At 36.5% G+C, this 21,686-nt stretch overlaps 1 protein-coding gene across 1 annotated transcript in view; it reads right to left on the bottom strand.

Annotated features, from left to right (window-relative positions):
* Pgant9 (polypeptide N-acetylgalactosaminyltransferase 9) overlaps positions 1 to 21,686 on the bottom strand; it is a 245,303-nt gene that overhangs the window by 148,321 nt on the left and 75,296 nt on the right. The window lies entirely within an intron of this gene.

The following is a 21,686-nucleotide window of genomic DNA, read 5'->3' as shown; positions in this document are numbered from 1 at the left end:
AAAACACCGCCGTAACCGAAACCGTTTCTAGCATGGTTTATAGATAAATGCCTAAAAGATACCAAAAGAAAGCAAAAATATAGAGATCAGAAAAGAAAAGGAAGCGAAGAAGAAAAATGTCTGGTATTATACATGGACAAAAATTCAAATGTTTCCCCGTCAACGGCACAAATCCAGCTTCTCTGAATAACAGATAATATCGTCAGGAAAAAAGATAAAATAGAAAAAAGCAGAGAAAATGCAATAGTGCACACGTAGAAACGCTGAAGAAACAACGATATATTAGCAGCATCGACACTGTGCATAAACAAAAATAAATTATACCTATTGGTAGCTTCATGCATTCTATGTTTACCGTTTTAAGTAATATACGAGTTTTCCGATAAATTAACTTTTCCAATTCATATTATTTGCTCGTAAAAATAATGTAAATTCCCCGATATCTCGATATATTATTTTCTCGTAATATTATTAGTAAGAAAATTATATCCTAATATTTTTTTAATCTCTCTTTGTCTTTTCGCTTTTTATTTAAATATACGTCATCTTTTATGTACGCACATTAATCTTATTGAACATATGCATCTTCGACAAGATTATCATTTCCATAACATCGTAATGACAGAAAATGACATTATCAAAATCAATAAGCTGATTTTATCACATTTTCGCGTACCTGTTGATATCGGCTCTGACGTAGCTAAAGACGACGTCGTAAATCATCTGTGACAGTATCAGGGAGACGAATGAGCCAAAGCGCAGTAGTTACCGTCTAAACAGAATGTCAACGACAGTAGAAAGAACGGTAATGTCCTCGTCTTCGTCGTGGTCGCGGTCGTAGAAACGAGGATAAAATCCCGCCGCTGATGGCTTAATAGCCTCAACGTTTTGTAACGGTAACCTCCGCAGCTTCGGGATCTTCCGCGCGTACATGCCCGCCGGCAAGCCGAGAGGAGAAATGTTTTTCTGCGTCTTCGAGACGACAAAGATCGTTCGCGTACCTCGCACTATGGACATGTACACATACACACACACACGCGCGCGCATGCGAACGTGTGTACAGAGAAAATATTTTCCTCCCGGACAGTTTTGTGTTCGACAGCAACAGGGCGCAATCGGAAAAGCCAAAGTGTTATATTTGACGCGTTTTGTTGCAATTGTCAACTGTCGACAGTTTATGGCTCAGAGAGTACGAGCGGTTGCAGCTCGCGCTGGTCGAACAATACTGGTAATCTAATAATGAATGTCAATAATATATTAGCGATTAAAATATCAAATTTTATATTAATATTTGAAAAGAAAGAATCATCGCGCGCGATATGTAGTCTGTTCTATAATTCATTAAAATCTACGATAATATAACACATGTATTAGAGACGGTTCTTATTCTGTTTTATATAATATTTATTATTAAAGGAAATTACTAAGGGAGGATATATATTTTAAAACGCATATGTTGATGAACATTAAAAATATAATTGGTTAGAAAAAGCAAAAAAAAAAAAAAATGCATTTGTCGGAGAATTTTTATTTTTTTTTCTCGCGCCCATATTTTTCACTCGAGGAATCAATTTAACTGTACAATCTCGTTTGTGTGTGTATGCGTGTCTGTTTTCTTGCCGTACGTGTGTGCGTATCGGTTTCTCGTTAAAATAAATCGAACCAACTGAAAAACTATGCACAGCTCTTTTCCCCGAGGAAAAGAGGGCCTTCATTCGCGTTGTCCGAGGATAAAGGATGCCTTCGGATCCTTCAGGATACAAAGGAGCCCGGTGGACGTTGAGTAAACGCCACAAGTCAAAACTAACGAATGAAACGTCTTCGCTTCGCCTTTTTCGCGCGACAGTGTAAATTCGACATTGTGCTCCTTGAGAAATGCTGCTTCCATGAAACTTCCTAGCAGCTCTATTTCCGCTCTACATTTTCTACACTGCTATAAAGGTCTGTATCCGCCAATCCGGCTGCCTTTTTCTCCTACTACGTTCCATTTTATCGCTTCCTTTCCGCCCGACACTCTTTTTTTTTTCTTTTTCTCCCTTCTCCATCTCTCTATCCCTCTCCCTCCTCTCTTTCTCTCTTTTCGTTTGCGGTTTCATCGGGAGTGATTTGATCACCGTCGCATACCGGAAAAGCCGCTTTTGTACGCACGTTACCGGTTACACGACGCTAACTCCATCGATTAAGGTAAACGGAGTTGTGACAGGTACGTCGTTTTTCATGGCGCGCCCTTATACCAAGGACATGATCCTTTCTGCGGTACCGTTGCTGGAGCACGTCGGCCACGATCAATGGCCATGATTATGCGGGTCCGCGCTGCAAGAGTGTTCATTAGAAAGGATTCTCTCGCGAGGCGAAATAAACAAATCATCGAAGTAAAGTAAAACGCGAAGTATTCTATTTTCCAAACGTTTTGTTAATTATATTAATTATATAATAATATTCGATATTCTCTTTAAAACATTTCGTCAAAACAGATTTAAAATTCCCGATTGCATCTTGGAAGAGACTCCGAAATCAAATTACATGCCTCGGGTCTATAAACATTTTAATTCATTGTTGTAAACAGACTCGAATTTTAATAAAACCACAGTAAAATGCTTTTTTTGGAATTACCGGATTACACCAAATCAATTTCCGTAAGTAGATTACAAGAGGATGAAATGATTCGTAAACTGTGTAAAATGGAATGGTTCACCTTATCCACTCCCGAATAAACCGACTCGCATCCCCGATAGGGGACATTTACTCATAAAACATTCGGGAGAGTCGGATCTGGAGAAAATGTGAGAATTTCCAACAAACAGCATCTATATATATTTCGTTGCGATTTCGTTTATCACTGCTTTTCTCGGGCACAACTCGCCCATTTTCTTCTCAAATGCATTAAGAACTCGCACCCTTCACGCAATCGGCGCTCCCGCGACACGAACGATGCAATCTACAATCTGTCCCGCCACTTTGCCAAGCGAAATTAACCTCCTGCCAACCGTCCTTGAAGAAAAGAAAAGACGCCAACCAAGTCTGAATGCTTGGTGTGGAAAAAAACCTCGAATAATCTTAACCGCGGTCATTATAAACACTTACGCGAAAGGTGCACAATGGTGTTCCGAGACATCGGCTAGTTTGAAAAGAGTATAACGAGCGAAACTGCCGTTAAAAAGTACCAAGGTACTAGGTTCTAAGACTTATGAAATAACAGCGCGAAATTTATTAACATTTAAAGTTTAAAGCATTATAATTTCGGAGCCAGTAAGAATTTTTTTAAAGACGAGAAAAATACGATTTAATTAATTAAAGTAATATAATATTTTATTTCATCATTCTCTATTTTGTTAATAACTATTTATTTTATTTTTCTAAAACGCGTCTCTCTCTCTCTCTCTCTCTCTCTCTCTCGGAAATAATTTTCACACAATAGCAATGAAATTATATTCTCGTATTTATTACGTTATATTTCATAAAAATTTATGTAAAATAGTGATATAAATACAATATAATATTCAAGTTTTATTGAATTTTTTCTTTTCATCAGATGAAATAAGTAATATTGTGTAAATCACAAATTCAAAACGCTACGCGTTTAACAAATAATAGCAACGCGTAATAAAGTTGAAAGATGTAACGCGGTAAATAAAGAATTTCTTGGCTCTCTTACAAAATTTAATAACAGCAAATTGATATCCATCTCTCCATTTATTATATGAAGCGGCCCTTTTTACACATATTTGCAGCAATTTTCAAGGATACTGTCGCTCATCTCTAACTGTTTCCTTAGAACTGATCTCTTGTCTAGCGCATAAGAGAAATAGCGCATTTAACAGCTGAGAATTCGCCTAAGTGCATCCTGAGAGGAAAATTTTCAACGTTACACAAAATGAGACAAAGCAAGAAGTAATGAAAAATAATAAACTAAATGCAATTTGTTACTTCTCATCAACATGCTTTCTCGTTTTATCGTATATAACAATATTAAAAATATAATTTAATGTTAATAAATAATAACGTTAAATGTATAAATAAAATAGAAGTAATTTTAATTAACTTTTAATTCCTCGGAGCGATATAATTTCTGGTACATTTTGTATGTGAATACGTGATCTACTTCTTTTATTTATGATTTATATATCCGTTAATTCATATCTCGTGCATTTACTATGACGCTTTAAAATTAGAGATCCGGGAACATTGTCGGTTTCTCATAATTACGCTCGAGGGTTCAGTAATAATGAAACGTATCTGAAATTTCGATAATTTACTATTTACTTCATATGATGTGAATGTATGTTTCGTGAATAGCGAACTTCCATCCAAATATTATTTTCCAAAATTTGCTAACTATGCAAGTTCGCTGCTTGTATAACCACTGCGACTAAATTAAAATGATCCGTTTGCATGCAACTTTATCTGAACAATCAACATTATGACTAGACGCTGAATCAGTACGTTACAAATAATATAAACGCAAGGAAAAAATCTCTATTAATAAATAAAGAAAAGAAAAATGTAATGTCTCTTTTCGTTACGAAATGACAAAAAAATCATTTGCTCTTTTTCTATCGGAATATCGTCTACCTCATAAAAAACAAAAAGGACCGAATGATACTAAGAAACATCTATAGATCGGAAATACCCAGTAAAAGATTAAACGCGAGTAACTTTTTTTCAATCTTATTTTCTTCGCAAGTTTCTTCGCCGCTCAAACTCACCTGACCACTTTTACACCTAAAATGCCATTTCGATGATCAGAGAGCCGATCAATGCAAATTTCTCATCGAAACAAGATTCACAAAGTTGAAAAAGTCTTTCGCAAAAGAGTAAGAAGAAGGTGCAAAAGAACAAATAAAAACGACAGAGGAAATAATGGAGAGAGAACGAGGGTGAAGTCCTACGGACTTTTTTTTTTTTTTTTTTTTTTTTTTCGAATGGGAAACCTCTGACCCAACCGAGATTGTCGGGTCACAAGTTCTCTCATAACGAAGTTTTCTTCTCCCGGCTTTTGGTACGTAATGCACGTGCGTGATTCTCCCGATTTTATCACTATCTAGCATGATCCCGCCACCTCTTTTTCATTCTGCCGACAGCGACGGCTAATGGATTTAACGACCGAGCGAAAAGCTGGACGAATCCACGGTCGCAAAATCTTCCGGTCGCAGAAAAGCGACCGTGAAGAATGTCTAGGATATAAGTGGGATTTATAAAGCACCGAGGTACACGAAGGAAACATTGAGGAAAAGAGGAGAATCGGTAGAATTCGCCAATGAAGCGAGTTAATTAAGACGTTGCTTCCCAGAGCGCATCGCTGTGACCGAGAACGATGTCATCTTTCACAGACGAGAAACAAGCATTGCAAGATATTTCTATCATACGTAAAAATATCGAGATATTTCATACAAGACTTTATTTCCCTCTGTCTGAAACAACGTTTTTCGCATCTGACGAAATACTCTTGAATGTTGTTAAAATAAATAACTACCTATAGAATCAAATATCTGCATATAAACGCGTTAAATGTACGCATGTTTTATGCACATTATTAATGCATTCTATAATTAAAATTTGTTATAATTAATTTCATAATTAAAAAAAAAATATATATATATATATATATATATATATTTGTCAGTGAAAGCAACACGAGCCATCTCACGTTGTTTACGAAATATTATAATCGCGTATGTGAAATATTAGTTGAAAAACACCGATTGTAACAGAAAAATCTTATTTTAAATAGCATATTTTCAAAGCCCAATATTTATGAGTCGCGAGCAATTATGACTTCGCTTTAGGGAGGGGGACTAAACACACACACATATAATTCTCAAAAAAAGAGAGATAGAGATAAGAAAAAATTGAGCGGTGAATGCGAAATTATCTAGCGGTGTTTTCTATGTTGCGGGATTCTGTCACGCATTTGGTAACATGACGCGATTAACGTTGCAAAGAGGAAATGCTCGTCTTTGAGGACCGACCTGTTCTCGCCGCAGCTTTGTCAACGCCTCTTTGTATGGTTTAATGAGCAAGTCCGCTTATCGTGTTGCGTCTCTTAATAGAGTCATGCTTTTTTCAAGCTATACCGGTACATTTTGTTGCGGGCTAAAAAAGTAATTCGTTAACTGGGGAACATTATGATGTTATATATCTATTGTATTGTAGTATTGCATTTATTACCACAATAAATTCGAGCATAATAATATTTAATGTCGGATTAGTTTTATTCCTCTGATTTTTTTTTATTGAATTTATATATAGCCTGTGCGTGTTATTACTGCAAAATTAATTTCTTGATTTCATAATTTGATCTTTCTTTCTTGCTCACAGTTTCGATGTACATTCGATGTGTACGATTGAAAAGTAAAAATAACAGCTTATTTGAGGAAAAGCAGATTAATAAAAAGACAATATCTGCTTTTATCGCATCAGCAATTAACTACGTCATGTTTAAGAATCGAGCAGGGCGAGGTAAAGGACCTTGGTGGAACTCCATAGCTGGCAAACACGCGAAATGAAAATCAGGGACGCTCAGGGTGCATCTCATTCCCTGATCTACAGTATTACGAGTTAATGCACCCTTTGATGCACGAAACTAGCTTTGTCATCGGAAGAGACGCCGAGGAAATTCGAAACATTCGCCTCGATACTTTGTCTTAATCAACGTCAAATTATCACAGCACGGTATTACGATGTGCAAAAGTCAGATATATAACAATTAAGCGACAGCTTCGGTTTGAAAGACCGATATTGGAAATGGAAATATTATTCATCTCTGTCCGCGCGCGCATGCGTGCATGCAAAATTATACCCTTATAGTAATTTTTTAAACGGTAAATAATCATTTGTTTTCTCGTGTATTCTTTGATACGATATGATGCAGATTGTTACTTGTTTTTTATCGATTATACTGGGAGAAATTCGATAACTATTCATTAAAATCCTCATTAATCATTAGCTTCATTATTGAAGAAACTTGCATTGCACAAGAAGATAAATGCGGATTTAAATACAACGATCCGCTTCACAGTCTTTGCGCAATGTCGCAATCACGGTGTTCGAATTGAAAAGGCGGATATATTCTACAGAATACCTATCACTTGAGTAATTTACAAATTCTAGATATCGAGATATTACATTGTATAAGAGAAGAGTTAATTGCGTTGTCTCGCTGGGGGCAAAAAAAAAAACCCGGAAACAATCGCTTTTATAAAATCATGATGCAATGATCAATTTAGGATCAATTTAGTCATTATCGCTTTCTACAAATACAACTTGTACAAATAAACTAATGTAATATATGATATGTCCGGAAATTGCTCATTAGAACAGAAATTCGATGACTCTGAAAAATGCTCTATTGCAATCTATAAATTTATCATGTCATATTTTTACCTTCTTTACAATTAGTTTGTAAGATGTGTATTATTTGCATAAAGTAATTTAATTTAGAACGATCTAGTTACGATAAAAAGAAAATATCTCATAACTTTTAACGATGACAGAACGGTATTTTACATCACTCGTCGAGACAGTACATCTGAGACTGTAATTGGCTGCGGATGCATCTACGACCGACTGCATCCATTCGAGGCACTGTAACTTTACGAAAGAAAGCTGCTACGCGCTGGGCAACGTAATCTCTTTACTTTTTCTTCTGTCTCCCCCCTATACCCCCCGCGCTACCCCTTCCGTATGAATTATGGGGATATTACGATGGCGAGAAGAAAGGAATATGTTCGCCCGTGGCGGCGCGAGTTACAGCAGAGGTTGTTCATCACTCGAATGTGCATGCGCTGGAAGAGAGATGTAAAACAAGACGCCGTCTTGTTTGTCGCAATTTCCGCGCTTTTTCTCCCTATATCCGTCGATGTAATTTCCGTTTCACGAGACCCCCGTGATCGAACCATCACCCGGCCGATACAATCCATCCGAAATTCGCTACTTTAACGAGAGAAAGAGAATCGTATGCGGAAGCGAGGCGTTTTGAAGATCGTTGTCTGGTTAAACGACTCTATCGTGAGAACGGAAGTCTAGATTATTCGTGATTCGCGTGTAAAAATCTTATTAAAAAGTGAAAAGAAGAAGTGAGATTATAGATTACGACACTTATCATATATACCGAAAGATACGTTCTTACACGAGGGTGACGCGCAATCCGACATGCGGAACGTTTCGTAAAAGTACCGATCGCCCGCGGCGTATGCGCGATAAAAAAGGAAGGTTGCCCTTGGCCACGGAAATGCTCTCTCGCCAACATTCTTCGCAACTGAATAGATTTTGCGAGACCGCAATGATGTATAGATCGCAGATTTATGCGTGTGCGTAGCAAACGACACCGAACAGAAACTCGAGCCGTCGAGAAACTCGCGAAACTTTGCTTTTATCTTCGAAAAGTTAGTAGCGCGGACGGGAAGGTGATAAAGCGAGGAAGGGGTCGGACGATAAATTTCGTCGGGAGTATCTAGGCACGAACGAAAGGATGTAAAACGGCAAGGATTATCTTTATATACATCTACGTAAGTATCCCTTTTTCTTGAACACAGATAATCGCAAGCCGAACATTATCGTGAAAGAAATTAACCTGAGAAGATATACGCGTTTTTTTTTAACTCGCGTATTTAATACTGGAACGATAAAAGACACAAGGGTATTCATTTTACGCAACATAAATTTTTCTATAATTTGTAGATTTTTCTAAATTAAATTAGTGATACGCGTATATCTCTTGGAAGAAACCGTGTGCCTTATCACGGAAACATAGCTGTTTTTCTCGGCCTGTTTCTGTTGCCCAAGAGGGGGAATAATTATTAAAGATAAAATACAATGTGTGAAATTATAATCCTGAGCTGGATTAAATTGAATTCTGTATTATAATGCAACGCCGGGCGATATCGACGGCTAATCGTAATATGCGCTGCCTTATTATGCGCATTTCCCGCTTTAGTCATTAAAGCGTGAAAGCGAACGGTTCGGTCGCGGGGTATAAGGCGCGTACTGAAATTATTATCGAGCGCACGCTTCGCGCGTAGAATTAATACCGCGCACACGAATAAATCTGCGGTCCATTGCGGTTTCGCGGTTGTTGTTACGACTGCCCATGAGTAAAAGGCAGCTATGAACGCTGCTGCCCCGGAGAGCTGCTACAGACAATCACGAAAATCCGTGACTCGCCGAGACGATGAATTGGCCAATCGCACGCGACAGAGCGACAAATTGCAGAGACGATTAGTCTAATTTCGCCGTCTGCGGCGACCGAGCGCGAAATTAAGTTAAGCGACTTGCACGATTGCGAAATCTAGATGTGATGCCGCGATGAGTCGTTAACCGCGAGGATAATTGCGCTATTCTGCGTGCCCGAATAAGACTTTTGTCGTCTCGGAGATATCGGACGGCTCTTTACATAATGAACTTTCCTAAGAAAATATCGTCATCGATGGCAAAACGCGCGTATAACGTATAATTGTGCATATAAAATAGGCACAATCAAAATATCTCGAATAAAAACGGGGAGACATCGAGGGAAATGGCATAAAAAAAAAAAAAAAATGTATATATATATATATAAATAGAAAATATTTCGACTGTGTAAAGATAGCTGTGACAAATTATCATCTGATATTGAAAGATAAATTTCATGGTTTCACGTTGGAAACCGTAGTAAGCACTTTATCGAGTCTTCTCTTTACGATGCGGGATTAGAGGGTAGAGTCCCGTTAAGGACTTCCACTGCTTCCGGTGTAAATCCACTCGAGCCACGATCGACCTTGGCAATCGGCCAGAATCCGCGAATGGGCTCGCGATATTCCAAGTAATTTCGTCCGTGTGTCGACGACGTACGAACATTTATAAAAGAATGTCGATACCAAGTAGGGTTTGATTTCGCGGAAGAATAACTTTAATGCAGGGTGAAATAGAAATTTAATATTTTGTCGAGAAGTTTCAATTCGAGTGTATTACTCCAACCGTTAAATTCGCTTGTCGGTAATTTCTCCGTCTGCGAAAAAATGTAATTTGAAAACTGAATTAAAATAAGAGCTTGAAAGTAAGACGAGATCGAAACTCTCGTTGAAATCGAACGGGATGTTTTTGCAATTTGACTCTATTTCGGTTGACGTAGTTCTCTGAAATGTATATTTTAACATGTAAATGCAAAATTACATCGTGATCGCAATATTCCATTGGAATAATTCGACGAGAGATATTAGCCCGCAGGTAAAACGGTGCATTGAGATTCTGAAGATCACAAGCATAAAGCGCTCGGCGCAACGCTGGAGGAAAACAAAGCAAAATGCATCTCTCCTTTTCAGGCTATCGAGCAAAAAAAAGAGAAAGAGAGAAAGGGATTTACTTTCTCGTCGGTATAAGCTTTTGTGTCTCTGCGGCTGAAGTAAATAATCCGCGGACTCCATCATGAGTCATGACATCTCGAAAGCGAAGGGAGCTATTTTATTGCTGGCAAGCGGAATCGTTTTGCGTCCCGCTAAAATTCAAATCTTCCGAAAGTGCACGGAGGAAAAGGAAACGGAAGAAGAGAACAGTGAACGAAATAAAGATGCTTTACAAGTCGCGTTACAAGAAGCATGAAATCGTTTCGCTTCAAGATATATGAGACAATGGTATATATAAAAATTTCGTTCAATTTTTGGCCCTTTGATTCTTTTCACTAACAATGCCGTTCAGATAATGTCAATAAATTCTTGATATTCGTCGTTTGTTTGATTAATATAAATTTATCTAGCAACAATTTAACTAGTCGCATTGATATGTATATTCTTGAACAATTGATTTGTTAACAGTGTATGTTTTTTTTTTTAAATGATTTTTTTATCCTTAAACTTTTTATCTTTATGATTTTTTTTCTTTATCTTTTCTGTTACATTGAAAGCAAACGATTGAATTTATCGTTATATTCACACTCGGGTGTGTATATTTTGCGTATTTTTTTCTTCTCTTTTTTTTGGAGATCATGTTTACATCAATATCAAGAGTTCTTGAGTTTCTAATCATCGCGGTTAATAAAATTATTATATTATACTGGAAAATATTTCTAATTTTCCTTATAACGTATCAATGTAATATAATTGCGAAGGGAGATACTGTGTTTCTCAGCGAGAAGATGCGAGGAGGAAGGAGGAAGTGGCGATCATTAATATCTTCGTAGAGAGTAAACTGCTGACCTTTCGACGGCATACTTTCCCAACGACGATGAAGAAGGCCTCTTCTCCCCCTCCGTAACTGTGACCTCTCGCATCCTTTCTCGTATCCTCTTTCCCCTCCTCCTTCGTCATCATCGCGGCATACATAGTTCAAGATCCAAGCCATCGCATTCTGCAATAATTCTCACCAACATTCGAGCAACATTCGAGCCAAGTGTCACGTGGAATGTTGCAGGCTTTCGAGGATGCGTCAACGCGTGGTTTCTCTTCGATCGTTGCAAAATAACATTGTGCAATTCGCTCTCGGAGAGGATCGAAGCTGATGTAAAACGATAGCGCGGACAAATTTATCGCACGGGGATAGAATGGCCAATATAATTATCGAGAAATTTAAATAATTCATAGCTTATTCGAATGTATTCGAAAAATCCGCCGGAATATTTCGGTAGCTTTACATAATCCGTGTTATACGCCGGGACGATCATCCCGAACAAACAATCCAACTGTACCATTTACGCCACTAGAATTTCATCATAATAGCTTCAAAGGTCAACGAGTGACGAAAAGTAGAAAGGCGGCGCCGGCGGCGCGAATGAAGGAAAATAAGAAGGCGTCTTAAATTTTCCCTGACTTTTGTTCCATTCCATTACTTCGCGCCAAACAAAAATGTTCCCCCGCAAGGATTAACATAAAAACCTGACATCTCCGTCCTCTTCTCGCCTCCTTATGCAAAAACAGCCTTTAAGCAACCGCCAACCTCGAAGACGCGGCGGCGCGTTCATTCCCGAAAGGCTTACCGCTATCCGGAATCGCCGCATAAAATTTCGCGCTATTTTCGTCGTACTACTGAATTTTTATTAGTTCGCGAATTAGCATATTATGAGACCACCGAGTTTTATGAAAACGAGACGCGCGAGCTTTCGCAAATCCGACGACGATCCGTCGTCGGGCGGGGCCGCGTCAAAGTCGACGACAAACCCGTTTGTCGCGCTCGCGAAAATTAACGTCGCCTTTTCTCACCGACAATTCAACGGCGATAAAAGATTTATCGGTCGGGAAACTAAACCCGCGAATATATGATCGACGAAAAGAAAAAGGGGAAAAAAAAAAAAGTAACGAGTCGTTCGTATAAAAATTTAGTTTTTTTTTGTGTACGATATTGTACGAAACTTTTCTCTACTAATCGAGAACGCGTGATGCATAATCGCGTAGTGTTAAATCGACAATGCGTACATATTTGTTAACTTTCGCGCCAATATATATAATCAATACGGATATTTCTTCGTTTACGATCCAATACCGATAACCGATATAGTTATACGTGACGGCGATAGATCCCCGTGAAATTAAGCGGCGTTGGTCACGAAGTCACGTACCAGGCTTCCGACAGGTATTAACTACGATCGAGCTCGTTATCTTCGATGTTATCGCGTCGTCAGAGCAAACGTTTGCGTTACCGCAAATAGCTAGTACTCCGAGACGACGACTTCAACCAGATGTATTTAATCCATCGATCCGCGAGATATTACGAGCAAAGAAGATCGTAGGATAATAGGTATCACAACAGTCAATAACGCGCTGTTATTGACGCTGGCGTTAAATTAATTAAATAAACTTAATATTATATATTCATAAAATTTTTTGCGCCTCAGATTGCAATCTAATGACGGGAGAGAAATAATGCCTAATTTAATTCCAAAGCGATGTAAACGGATAAGCGTATATCAAGGATAAAAATTATCATTATACGAATTAATAATGTTTAATTATTCGCGCAGATTGTTAATTAATATGCTACAACACAATTGATGAAATTTTGTTTTTCAAAAACGCGATAAAATAAAATTAATATTGCAATGAATCTTGTATTGATGATATTCATGTAGAAAAGCAGTACATATATTAATACAAAATGCGTAATTCAATTACGTATGTGTATATAATAGAGTTATTGATTTTATAAGGGAATTGTAAATATATATACGGATCAAACATTACGTCCTGCATTATTCATTCATGAGAATTCTCGGCGGTACTCACGCGCGATATGAAAATTATGTAAAATGTAGCATGTAGGCTAATTAATGATTAATTTTATTATTTTCGCGAAACGTCGAATATTACGAAACTTTCACATGCAATTATTCATATTTTTTTTTCTCATAAACGCGACGTTAACTCATCTTTAACGATTGACCATGGAACACGGATGTAAGATCTTTCTCGTTAGTCACATTTGCAGAACTATGCGTATACAGTGTAATAAATAGATTCCATTGAAGAAAATATTACATAATTCGCGAATAAATGATCATTATAAAGTAACATATGCGTACGAGATGTTTCAATACATCACAAGAGAGAGAGAGAGAGAGAGAGAGAGAGAGAGAGAGAGAGAGAGAGAGAGAGAGAGAGAGAGAGAGACGAGAAAGACAAACCAGGATTTTATAAAGCGGTCATGATTGATTGAGCAAGCGAAGAGAAATTATCATGGACACGTGTTCTCTCTCGAGGCGCCTGATCATATTCAAATGTCAAACGACACATCTCTCCTCGAACAAGCCTTGTAGAGTCGCGGTATTCTTGCGATGAATTTCATCTAATTATCCTTATTATCCCGTGATCACCGTGATACCACGTAGTGCACAAGCACTACGCTTTATTAATGGCGATATTTCGCGCGGGAATTTCGAGCTTCTCGCAAATTGCAATCGCGCGTATACCAGAGTTTTTTTGTTCGACGCCACGACACGTTTCATCTTATGGCAGTGCAACGGCCGTGCAATTAGCGAAACCGCAGACGTAATCGTTCCGAGAGATTGCCCAATTTAAATAATGTTTATCCGTCTCGTCCTCTTTCATAAGAATAACAAAGCGTCCCCTCTCTTTTGCTCACTCGCTGCGCAAAAAAAAATATATCTAATAAAGCGCGTCCTCGTCTCAAGCAACCAGATCAATATCTGCGACCATCGCCAATAATTTTTAAACACAACCTGAATTTAATTATATTTTAATCTGAAATTTTTAAAACTCGCTATAAAAAAGAGAATATATTCTTATCTTTTTCATTAAGAAAATTGCCATGCCAAAGGCTTAGATTTTTCTGTAGACGTAGAAAGATAAAGATATCTCGATCGAGCGAAATTGTTTGAATTAATCTGAATTAGTATTGGTAATCTTTCTATTTATTCGCGTAAACAAAGTCTCGTTGACTTAGATCGCACGGAATAGTACAAATAATTCCAAACTTTCCCTCATTCTCACTTCTAATATGTCAACTGATAAAAGTATGTATGACGACAGTTGCAACTTTCGAAAGAACGGACGTTTATTTTCGCGTTTCTCTTGCATCTCTTAAAAAGTGTGCGAAACTCTTCTCTGTATACATCGTATACATATATTATGGCGAAGTAATACTACGCGATAAATTATTCAATGTCTGTATATGCGCGCAAACTATGCAGATATATCCATGAAATATCAATGAGATATAGCGCTCATTATATTATCTCCGTAACATCTCTTCAATGTTTTCTTGTCTTTATCTTCTATTTTCATAGCTACTTATCTCTTTAAGAAAATACATACATGTAAAATACTTTTGAAATTCGTTTCGCGCAAAGTGAACTTTCTCTGATTATATTATAGATTCTTGTTCTAGAGGACTCTTCTCATCTTTCGATGTGATTTTCCAAGTTCGTAACCGAAAGTAGAGTAAACTGGAATTTAGCTACTGCAATGATTTCATCTCCGTTTCTGCGACACGTTATTGGTTGCTGATGTAGTTTCCGTCGAAATACGCTGTTTTCTTTGGCCATGCGCATCGCAAAGTCCTTTGGCATATCGAATCCCGTTGCCCCGGAGTTCCACTCGAATTTTTGGCACATGTCTAAAAAGCCTAGAGCGAGCGTTTTTTTTTATTTTTTATTATTATTATTATTATTTTTTTTTTTTTTAAATCTCTTTTCCTTCCCTCTTTCGTGACATTGAGAGTGAATAGATTTATGGACGCGTGCCGCTCTACTACTGTCTATTCCAATATTTCCTTTTACTGTATATTTTAGACTTTTCCGATAATACGCGATAGTTGGAGACAATCCTTTTTTTCTTTTTTTTGTTCAACCCATCGCGAGAGAAATTACTCCTATCGACTAATCGCGAGTCATGTATATTCTATGTCACGTAAACGTCGCGCTGGCGAATTTGCATTTCAAATGCTCTTACGAGACACGACTCGGGAAAGTTTAGACTGTAGTAACATCATATAATACATCGTATGAGTTTATCATATATATATATATTAAAATATGTTTTTGCATTAAAATATTTTTTTCTATAAAATTATGTAGATGTATAAATTTAATTATAAAATATGCATCAGAGAAAAAGAAAAATAAATTTTTGAATGATATACGAGGTTTGCGCTGAATCTGTCCATTCAATACGTTATATCGCTCTTTAAATTTTTCTTTTTTATTTTCGCAAAATAAATGTTAATGCTAAAATAAATTATTCATTTTCTCTATATATACGATACTTGATCTTAGATAATTTTAATCAAAGATCTGTTTAAGAGCCGTATTAGTGGTCGCTTTTAAACTTGAGAAGATCAATTGATATTGCGACTAATTGAACAATGAAAATAATAAAAAGTACTTTGTAAGAAAATGAATAGAATGAAAGTACAGAATGACGGAGACACCGGCAGGCGTGTACGGAACTTCCATCTAATTATACCGCCTAATTTGAGAAATCTACTTAAGGAATCGAGTAATCTACGCAAAGCACCTCTCGTAATGATCTCGTTTGCTAGTACGAAGAAGCGGAACTTTCTCGTTCCAGATCGATCGGCGCAGCTAGAAGTGCGATAAAAGTCCGTTATCCGGCATCGTCGGCATGGATTATTTTTTAGTTCGATCGCGTGGGTAAGCACGTAATTGTGAGCTCTGCGAGGAAGATGATTCGATCATTGACATAAATGAGACAAGAAATAAATTTACAATTTAATTGAAACGAGATCCTCGACACGTTACGCCAAATGATATGTATCTCTTGATAAGAAATGTCCATATATATATATATATATACACAATACATAAGCTCTCCGATTTTAATAGAGATTGATAAGTTTTTTTGTAGATTTTGTTATTATAATCGAATCATAAAATCACATAGCTCTTAAATTACATTTGTGCAGGATGTACAATAATATGGGAAACAATCGGAAACAAAAAATCATCAAACACGTGATATAATTTTTTTTAGAAGAATATTAAATTCGAATAATTACATATTAATTCGTCATCAATTGTATCTAATTCATTGACGCCAAGCTACAATTCAGGATTTATGAAATATTGATAATATGTGTAAAGTCAAATCAACCAACGACGAATAATATAACGATATGACAATTATGTTCTAAATAATTCAATACTCGTAAATACAGCCAATAAATAGAATATAACTTCAGTCACGAGAATAATTATAAATATTTATCATGGCAAATTTTCCTTTTTTTTTCATCACTTCCATAGAAATAAAAAATAAAATAGAAACGCATACTAAAAATGTTTGTCAAATTGCGAATCTATAATAACTAAATAATCGCAAAACTTATACTTTGGTTAGAATTTTATTTACTACACTATCTCTATTTCGAATATAAAATTATAATAACGACTATTAACGAGTCATTAAAACCGCGGTCACAATTATTATATCGAGCTGCTTACACAAACTCAATTTGCGTAATGACTTATTAAACGATAATAATTGATCGCGATAATGTGAACGCGACCGCTTCCGTCACATAGCGGTTGCACCGTGCAAAACGATAATGATAACACGATAACGAGATATAAAAAATTCATTGTTAGGATGCGTGGCATCGCTTTTAAGGATACGCATTAACGAGTCCGACTTTGAACGTTAGAAAGTACCGTCAAGTTCTTTAGAATTCGCATCGATGATATAATCATGCCGTATCGAGCAATCTGTTAGAAAATGTCAATGAGATATTCATGAATCTATTCTTTTTCCCGCACATAGGTAGACATGCACACAGACTATGCTTTAATCACCAAAATGACATAAAGTAATGAATATTATGTAACATAATTGACAACGCTTAAATAAAATTCCATTACTTAACTTCTGGCCTTTCATTATTTATAACTTAACAATGAAAATAATTTGACAACTTAATAAAAGGAAAATGTAAAAAGATATATCCAAATCAGTACGAGACTTTTTCAAAAATTGGTGTAATATAAAATTCGATGCTGTATCATAATAGAATTATAAAATTTTTAAATATAATGAATTAATCAACTAAATGGGCATGAACATTAAAATCCTTTGATATTTATTAATTTCCTTTATTTCGTATCGGTCTCATGATAAATTTCTGGTTTCTGTCTAGATTGATTAATTTTAGCTCTCTGTCTACCTTGCGGACAATGCTGTTTATAAAGCGACAGAAAATTAGATATCATCCTCCTTGAATAATTATATTAAATAATAAATTGGAGACTAAAAAAAGAAAGAGAGGAAAAGATAAGAAAATCAGACATTAGAAATAGCTTTCTCGAGATTTTAGAAATAACGTTTAAAGAGAGAAATAAGAAACAAAAAGAAGGTTTCAAATTTTCTTGGCAGCGAGAGAGGATGTCAGGGAGAGTGTCCTTTCCGATGAATAATGCTCGTAAAGTTACCGCAGGCTGCCGTCGATGTAGCCGCGATGTAAAATTTGCCTCGTAAAGTCTCCATGTAATTCGACGGAGTAATAAAGCCGTAATGAAACGGCGATTTTGCGCGTCGCTGCCTATCCGTACCGATATCGTGGAAGGTAATAGGAAGTGTCGGGGCCGCGATTCAAGTGCAAGGTTAAGAGATTGGGTAACGGGAAGCGGTCAACAGGACGCGATCGTGCAACGGAGCCACGGCATGTGACCGCGACATTACGATAGACGGGGAATCAACACTGACGCATGTCACGTATCGCGGCTCTCGAACGACGCAATGTAAATTCTGCATCCGTGCGCGATGCACAGTCCGTGCAGCGAAGACGAAAGAACGACCGAGTTCACTCGCAAATGGTAAATAGTCCGCCTATTAACGAACGCCATATTCGAGGAGCAGGCAAGAGGTCATTTATCATTAATTGGCTATCGCTGGGAGCAACGCGGCCGATTATACAGCGCTGAATTATGAATATTTGGAATTTCCAGAGATCTCCTTTGTACGAATAGTTACAGGCTTTACACGAGAGAACGCGATATCGTTCAATATTCGAAGCGAGAAGCGCCGAGTAAGATTTATATTTATTATGCGAGTCTTAATCCGAAAAAATTCCCAAACAAGTTACGGGGACGAAATCAAAACCCGATACATTTGTTGTCACGATCGTGTCAAATCCGGTGTATGAATCGAGGAAGAGGCGTATCCGATTCCACGGCTCGACACAGCATCTATCTCCTCTTTCAACGAGGCACGTCTTCGTCATTTCACGGACGCTCTTATCCAAGACAATCCCCCCCCCCCTCCGTTTCCCGCAGCTTCGTCCTTTCTCTTTACCGGCTACGGTTAATACGCGAATTCCTCACCGCTATATGCGCGTCCGCGAGAGAGGAAACGATTATACGGGGATTAGATTACCGCGTAAGCGGCTTATTTATCGCCGCCGCGGTATGCGTGGATTCGCAACAGGCGGCGCGATCAGCCCGGAATACAGTCGCCGAAACGCGTATCCGCTAACACGCAAATCCGGACGCGCGCGTTCGTACTCTCTGACGTACAGGAAACAACAATACTTTCCCAACGAAGATCGGGAATGCGATACACATGGCATGGTTTCGCGCGCGCGCGTGTAACGCCAATCGATCCGATTGATTCCAGCTCCGACACACGCTGTGCATAACTCGACTGCATACTTCGACGTTGGTGCGAATAAAGGCGCGCGGAAGAATCCTTCTGCGCGCATAGTTCGCTCACGAGTTTATCGCGAGCGATACCGGTGTTAGCTATGCTTCAATTTAAATTCCATTCGAATAGATTCGTTACAGATCGTCACAGATTGCCCAACAGCGGCGAGCGAATAATGATCAACGGGATAAGGATATGTGAATGACCGTTCATACCATCAGTCAATGACCACTGAATCTATTTTAGTCCGATATAAAAAAAGGAGTAACAATAAAATATCTAGATATATTTTTAAGAAAAAAATTAAAATATTGAATTTACATGTATCGTATAATTTTATATTAAAGCAAATTTTTGTTAAAGCTAATAATGCTCATTCGTTAATTATTCTATTAATTTCATATTTTAATACTTTAATATTAAAAATTATAATATTGAATTTATATAATTTTATATTAAAAGCAAATTTTTGTCAAAGCTATTAATGATAATTCATTAATTATTCCATCAATTTCACATTTTAATATTTTTTTATAATTGATTTTTGAAAAATTCACTCGTTTTTAAAGTTTACTGAATAATACACACGACAAGATTAATATTTTCTTTTAACAAATATGTTGTGATATTTACTCTAATGTTCCTTGACTATATATATATTTTCTTTTTTTTTGTCATCTATCCTATTTTAATTATATTAGCATATCTGATTGATTGATGAAATCGATACCAACATGCTCGTTACAATTCTCTCTTGTAAATAGAAAGAAGAAAATAAGGATTAAGTATTGTAGAAAATAAACAGGAAAGTTAAAAGCACATCAAGGCTCGTAATTCGTAACGCTGAGTTACTTGCCATTACATGTGCAATTTCAAAGACGTAATATAGTCGTAAGTCGAGATTGATCGCTAAAAGCTCTCTCTCTCTCTCTCTCTCTCTCTGAATTATTAAGAAATATTATTCCGCCTTCTCTGCCTTCCCTTAGCATTTCGTTAGTTCGTATCGTACAATTTCTTCGTGGTTTGTTGCGCCGTTACCGGAAGCAACTGCGTAGCGGTAGGAAGCGCAGACATGTAAAGACCGCTTGGATTCCTCAACCGGAGCTGATTCTCCAGACTGTTCGCCAACTTCTTTATGAGATATCGAAGCGAGAGGGATAAAGAGAAAGGGAGGAGGGGGGGAGAGAGAGAGAGAGAGAGAGAGAGAGAGAAAGAGCAGACAACTTTGTCGGCAATTACTTCGATATTGGAATTTAATCAGATAATACATTTAATTCATAAGCTAACAGTTTTTATCTGCAATATAATTCATGTATTCCGTTTCGCGAAAATATAAAAATGTAATATGACATTTATAAATATAAAATATTGTAACAAAAGAAATTCATATTTCGAGAGTATAACTGATTTAATCGTATAATATTCTCGAAATTGAGATATTTTATTTAATTTAAATGAAAGTGTAATTTTTCTCAAACGAAGCTCTATAACGTAATTATTTTCTCTCCTTCTCTCTGCCTTTCTCTGTATTATTGAAAATGATAATTATTAAAAATGATATATGAAATATGTACACGCATCTATATGTGAAGTTTTGACAGTTCGTAATAACAGAAAATATTAAACAATTATTTAACTATGCATTAATTATTCCTAGGATTGCTATATATACGTTATAATCTGGACTTCAAATTAAGAGATAATAAGTTTGACAAGCTGTCCTTCCATCGTTATTCTTAATGTTGTCAGAAATGTCTATTGTATTGTATAATATAAATTTAAACTCAACTCTTAATTTTCTGCACATATATGGCTCAATTACTGCTTAAATGACGGATTTCAAGTTTCCGCATTTCAATAATTTGATTTAAAGAAAAGTACAGTTTAGTTTAGTTTAAATAAAATTAGAATAATCATGCATTTATTATGTCTCGCAAGAGTACCTCTTTTCGTTTATTTCCGATGTTACGGTTAAGCCAATCGCTGCTCAAGGCAACAAAAATTTATTTAAATCGTGTCGCTTTGTCGCGTGATTCGCGACACGCTTCGAGTTTCGTGTGTACTTGACCGGTATAACAATAATCTTTAAACGCGCAACAGGAACTAATAGAGCGTCAAATCACGTCGCGATAAAATTGAATTATACAAATTATATAATAAAATTCCGATAGAGAAAAGTAATAAAGTCATTATTACGTAATAATGTGATCATGCATAATAATATATATCGGTGAAAGTAGTTTCAAATCGGCAAAGTTACAATTTATGTAATCCATTAGCAGAAATTTTACTCGTTAAATAAATACATGACTAAATCGTGCCTGTTTTACGTACTTACATTATTCGTGATTTAAAAAAATAACAAATCTGAATAAAAATAATTAATTTATGCACTTATGCATGATAAATTTTGCATATTTATAATAATATAAAAAGATTTGTTTTATATATATATACATATATATAAAATATATTGCAAAAAAATATTAATTTTTTTTTTTTATTCTGGAATAACGTTTCCCAGGACAATAAAACATATGTAATTATATAACATAAGACTTACCCGTGTTTAAATACAAATGTTGCATCTAAAATGCATATGTTGAATATTTA

This window comes from Polyergus mexicanus, unplaced genomic scaffold (genome assembly GCF_030449975.1).
Source record: "Polyergus mexicanus isolate NDT 795.1 unplaced genomic scaffold, iyPolMexi1.0 SCAF_24, whole genome shotgun sequence".
Taxonomy (NCBI): domain Eukaryota; kingdom Metazoa; phylum Arthropoda; class Insecta; order Hymenoptera; family Formicidae; genus Polyergus; species Polyergus mexicanus.
The sequence above is the reverse complement of the archived record's forward strand: the minus strand, read 5'-3'. Positions and strand labels throughout refer to the sequence as shown.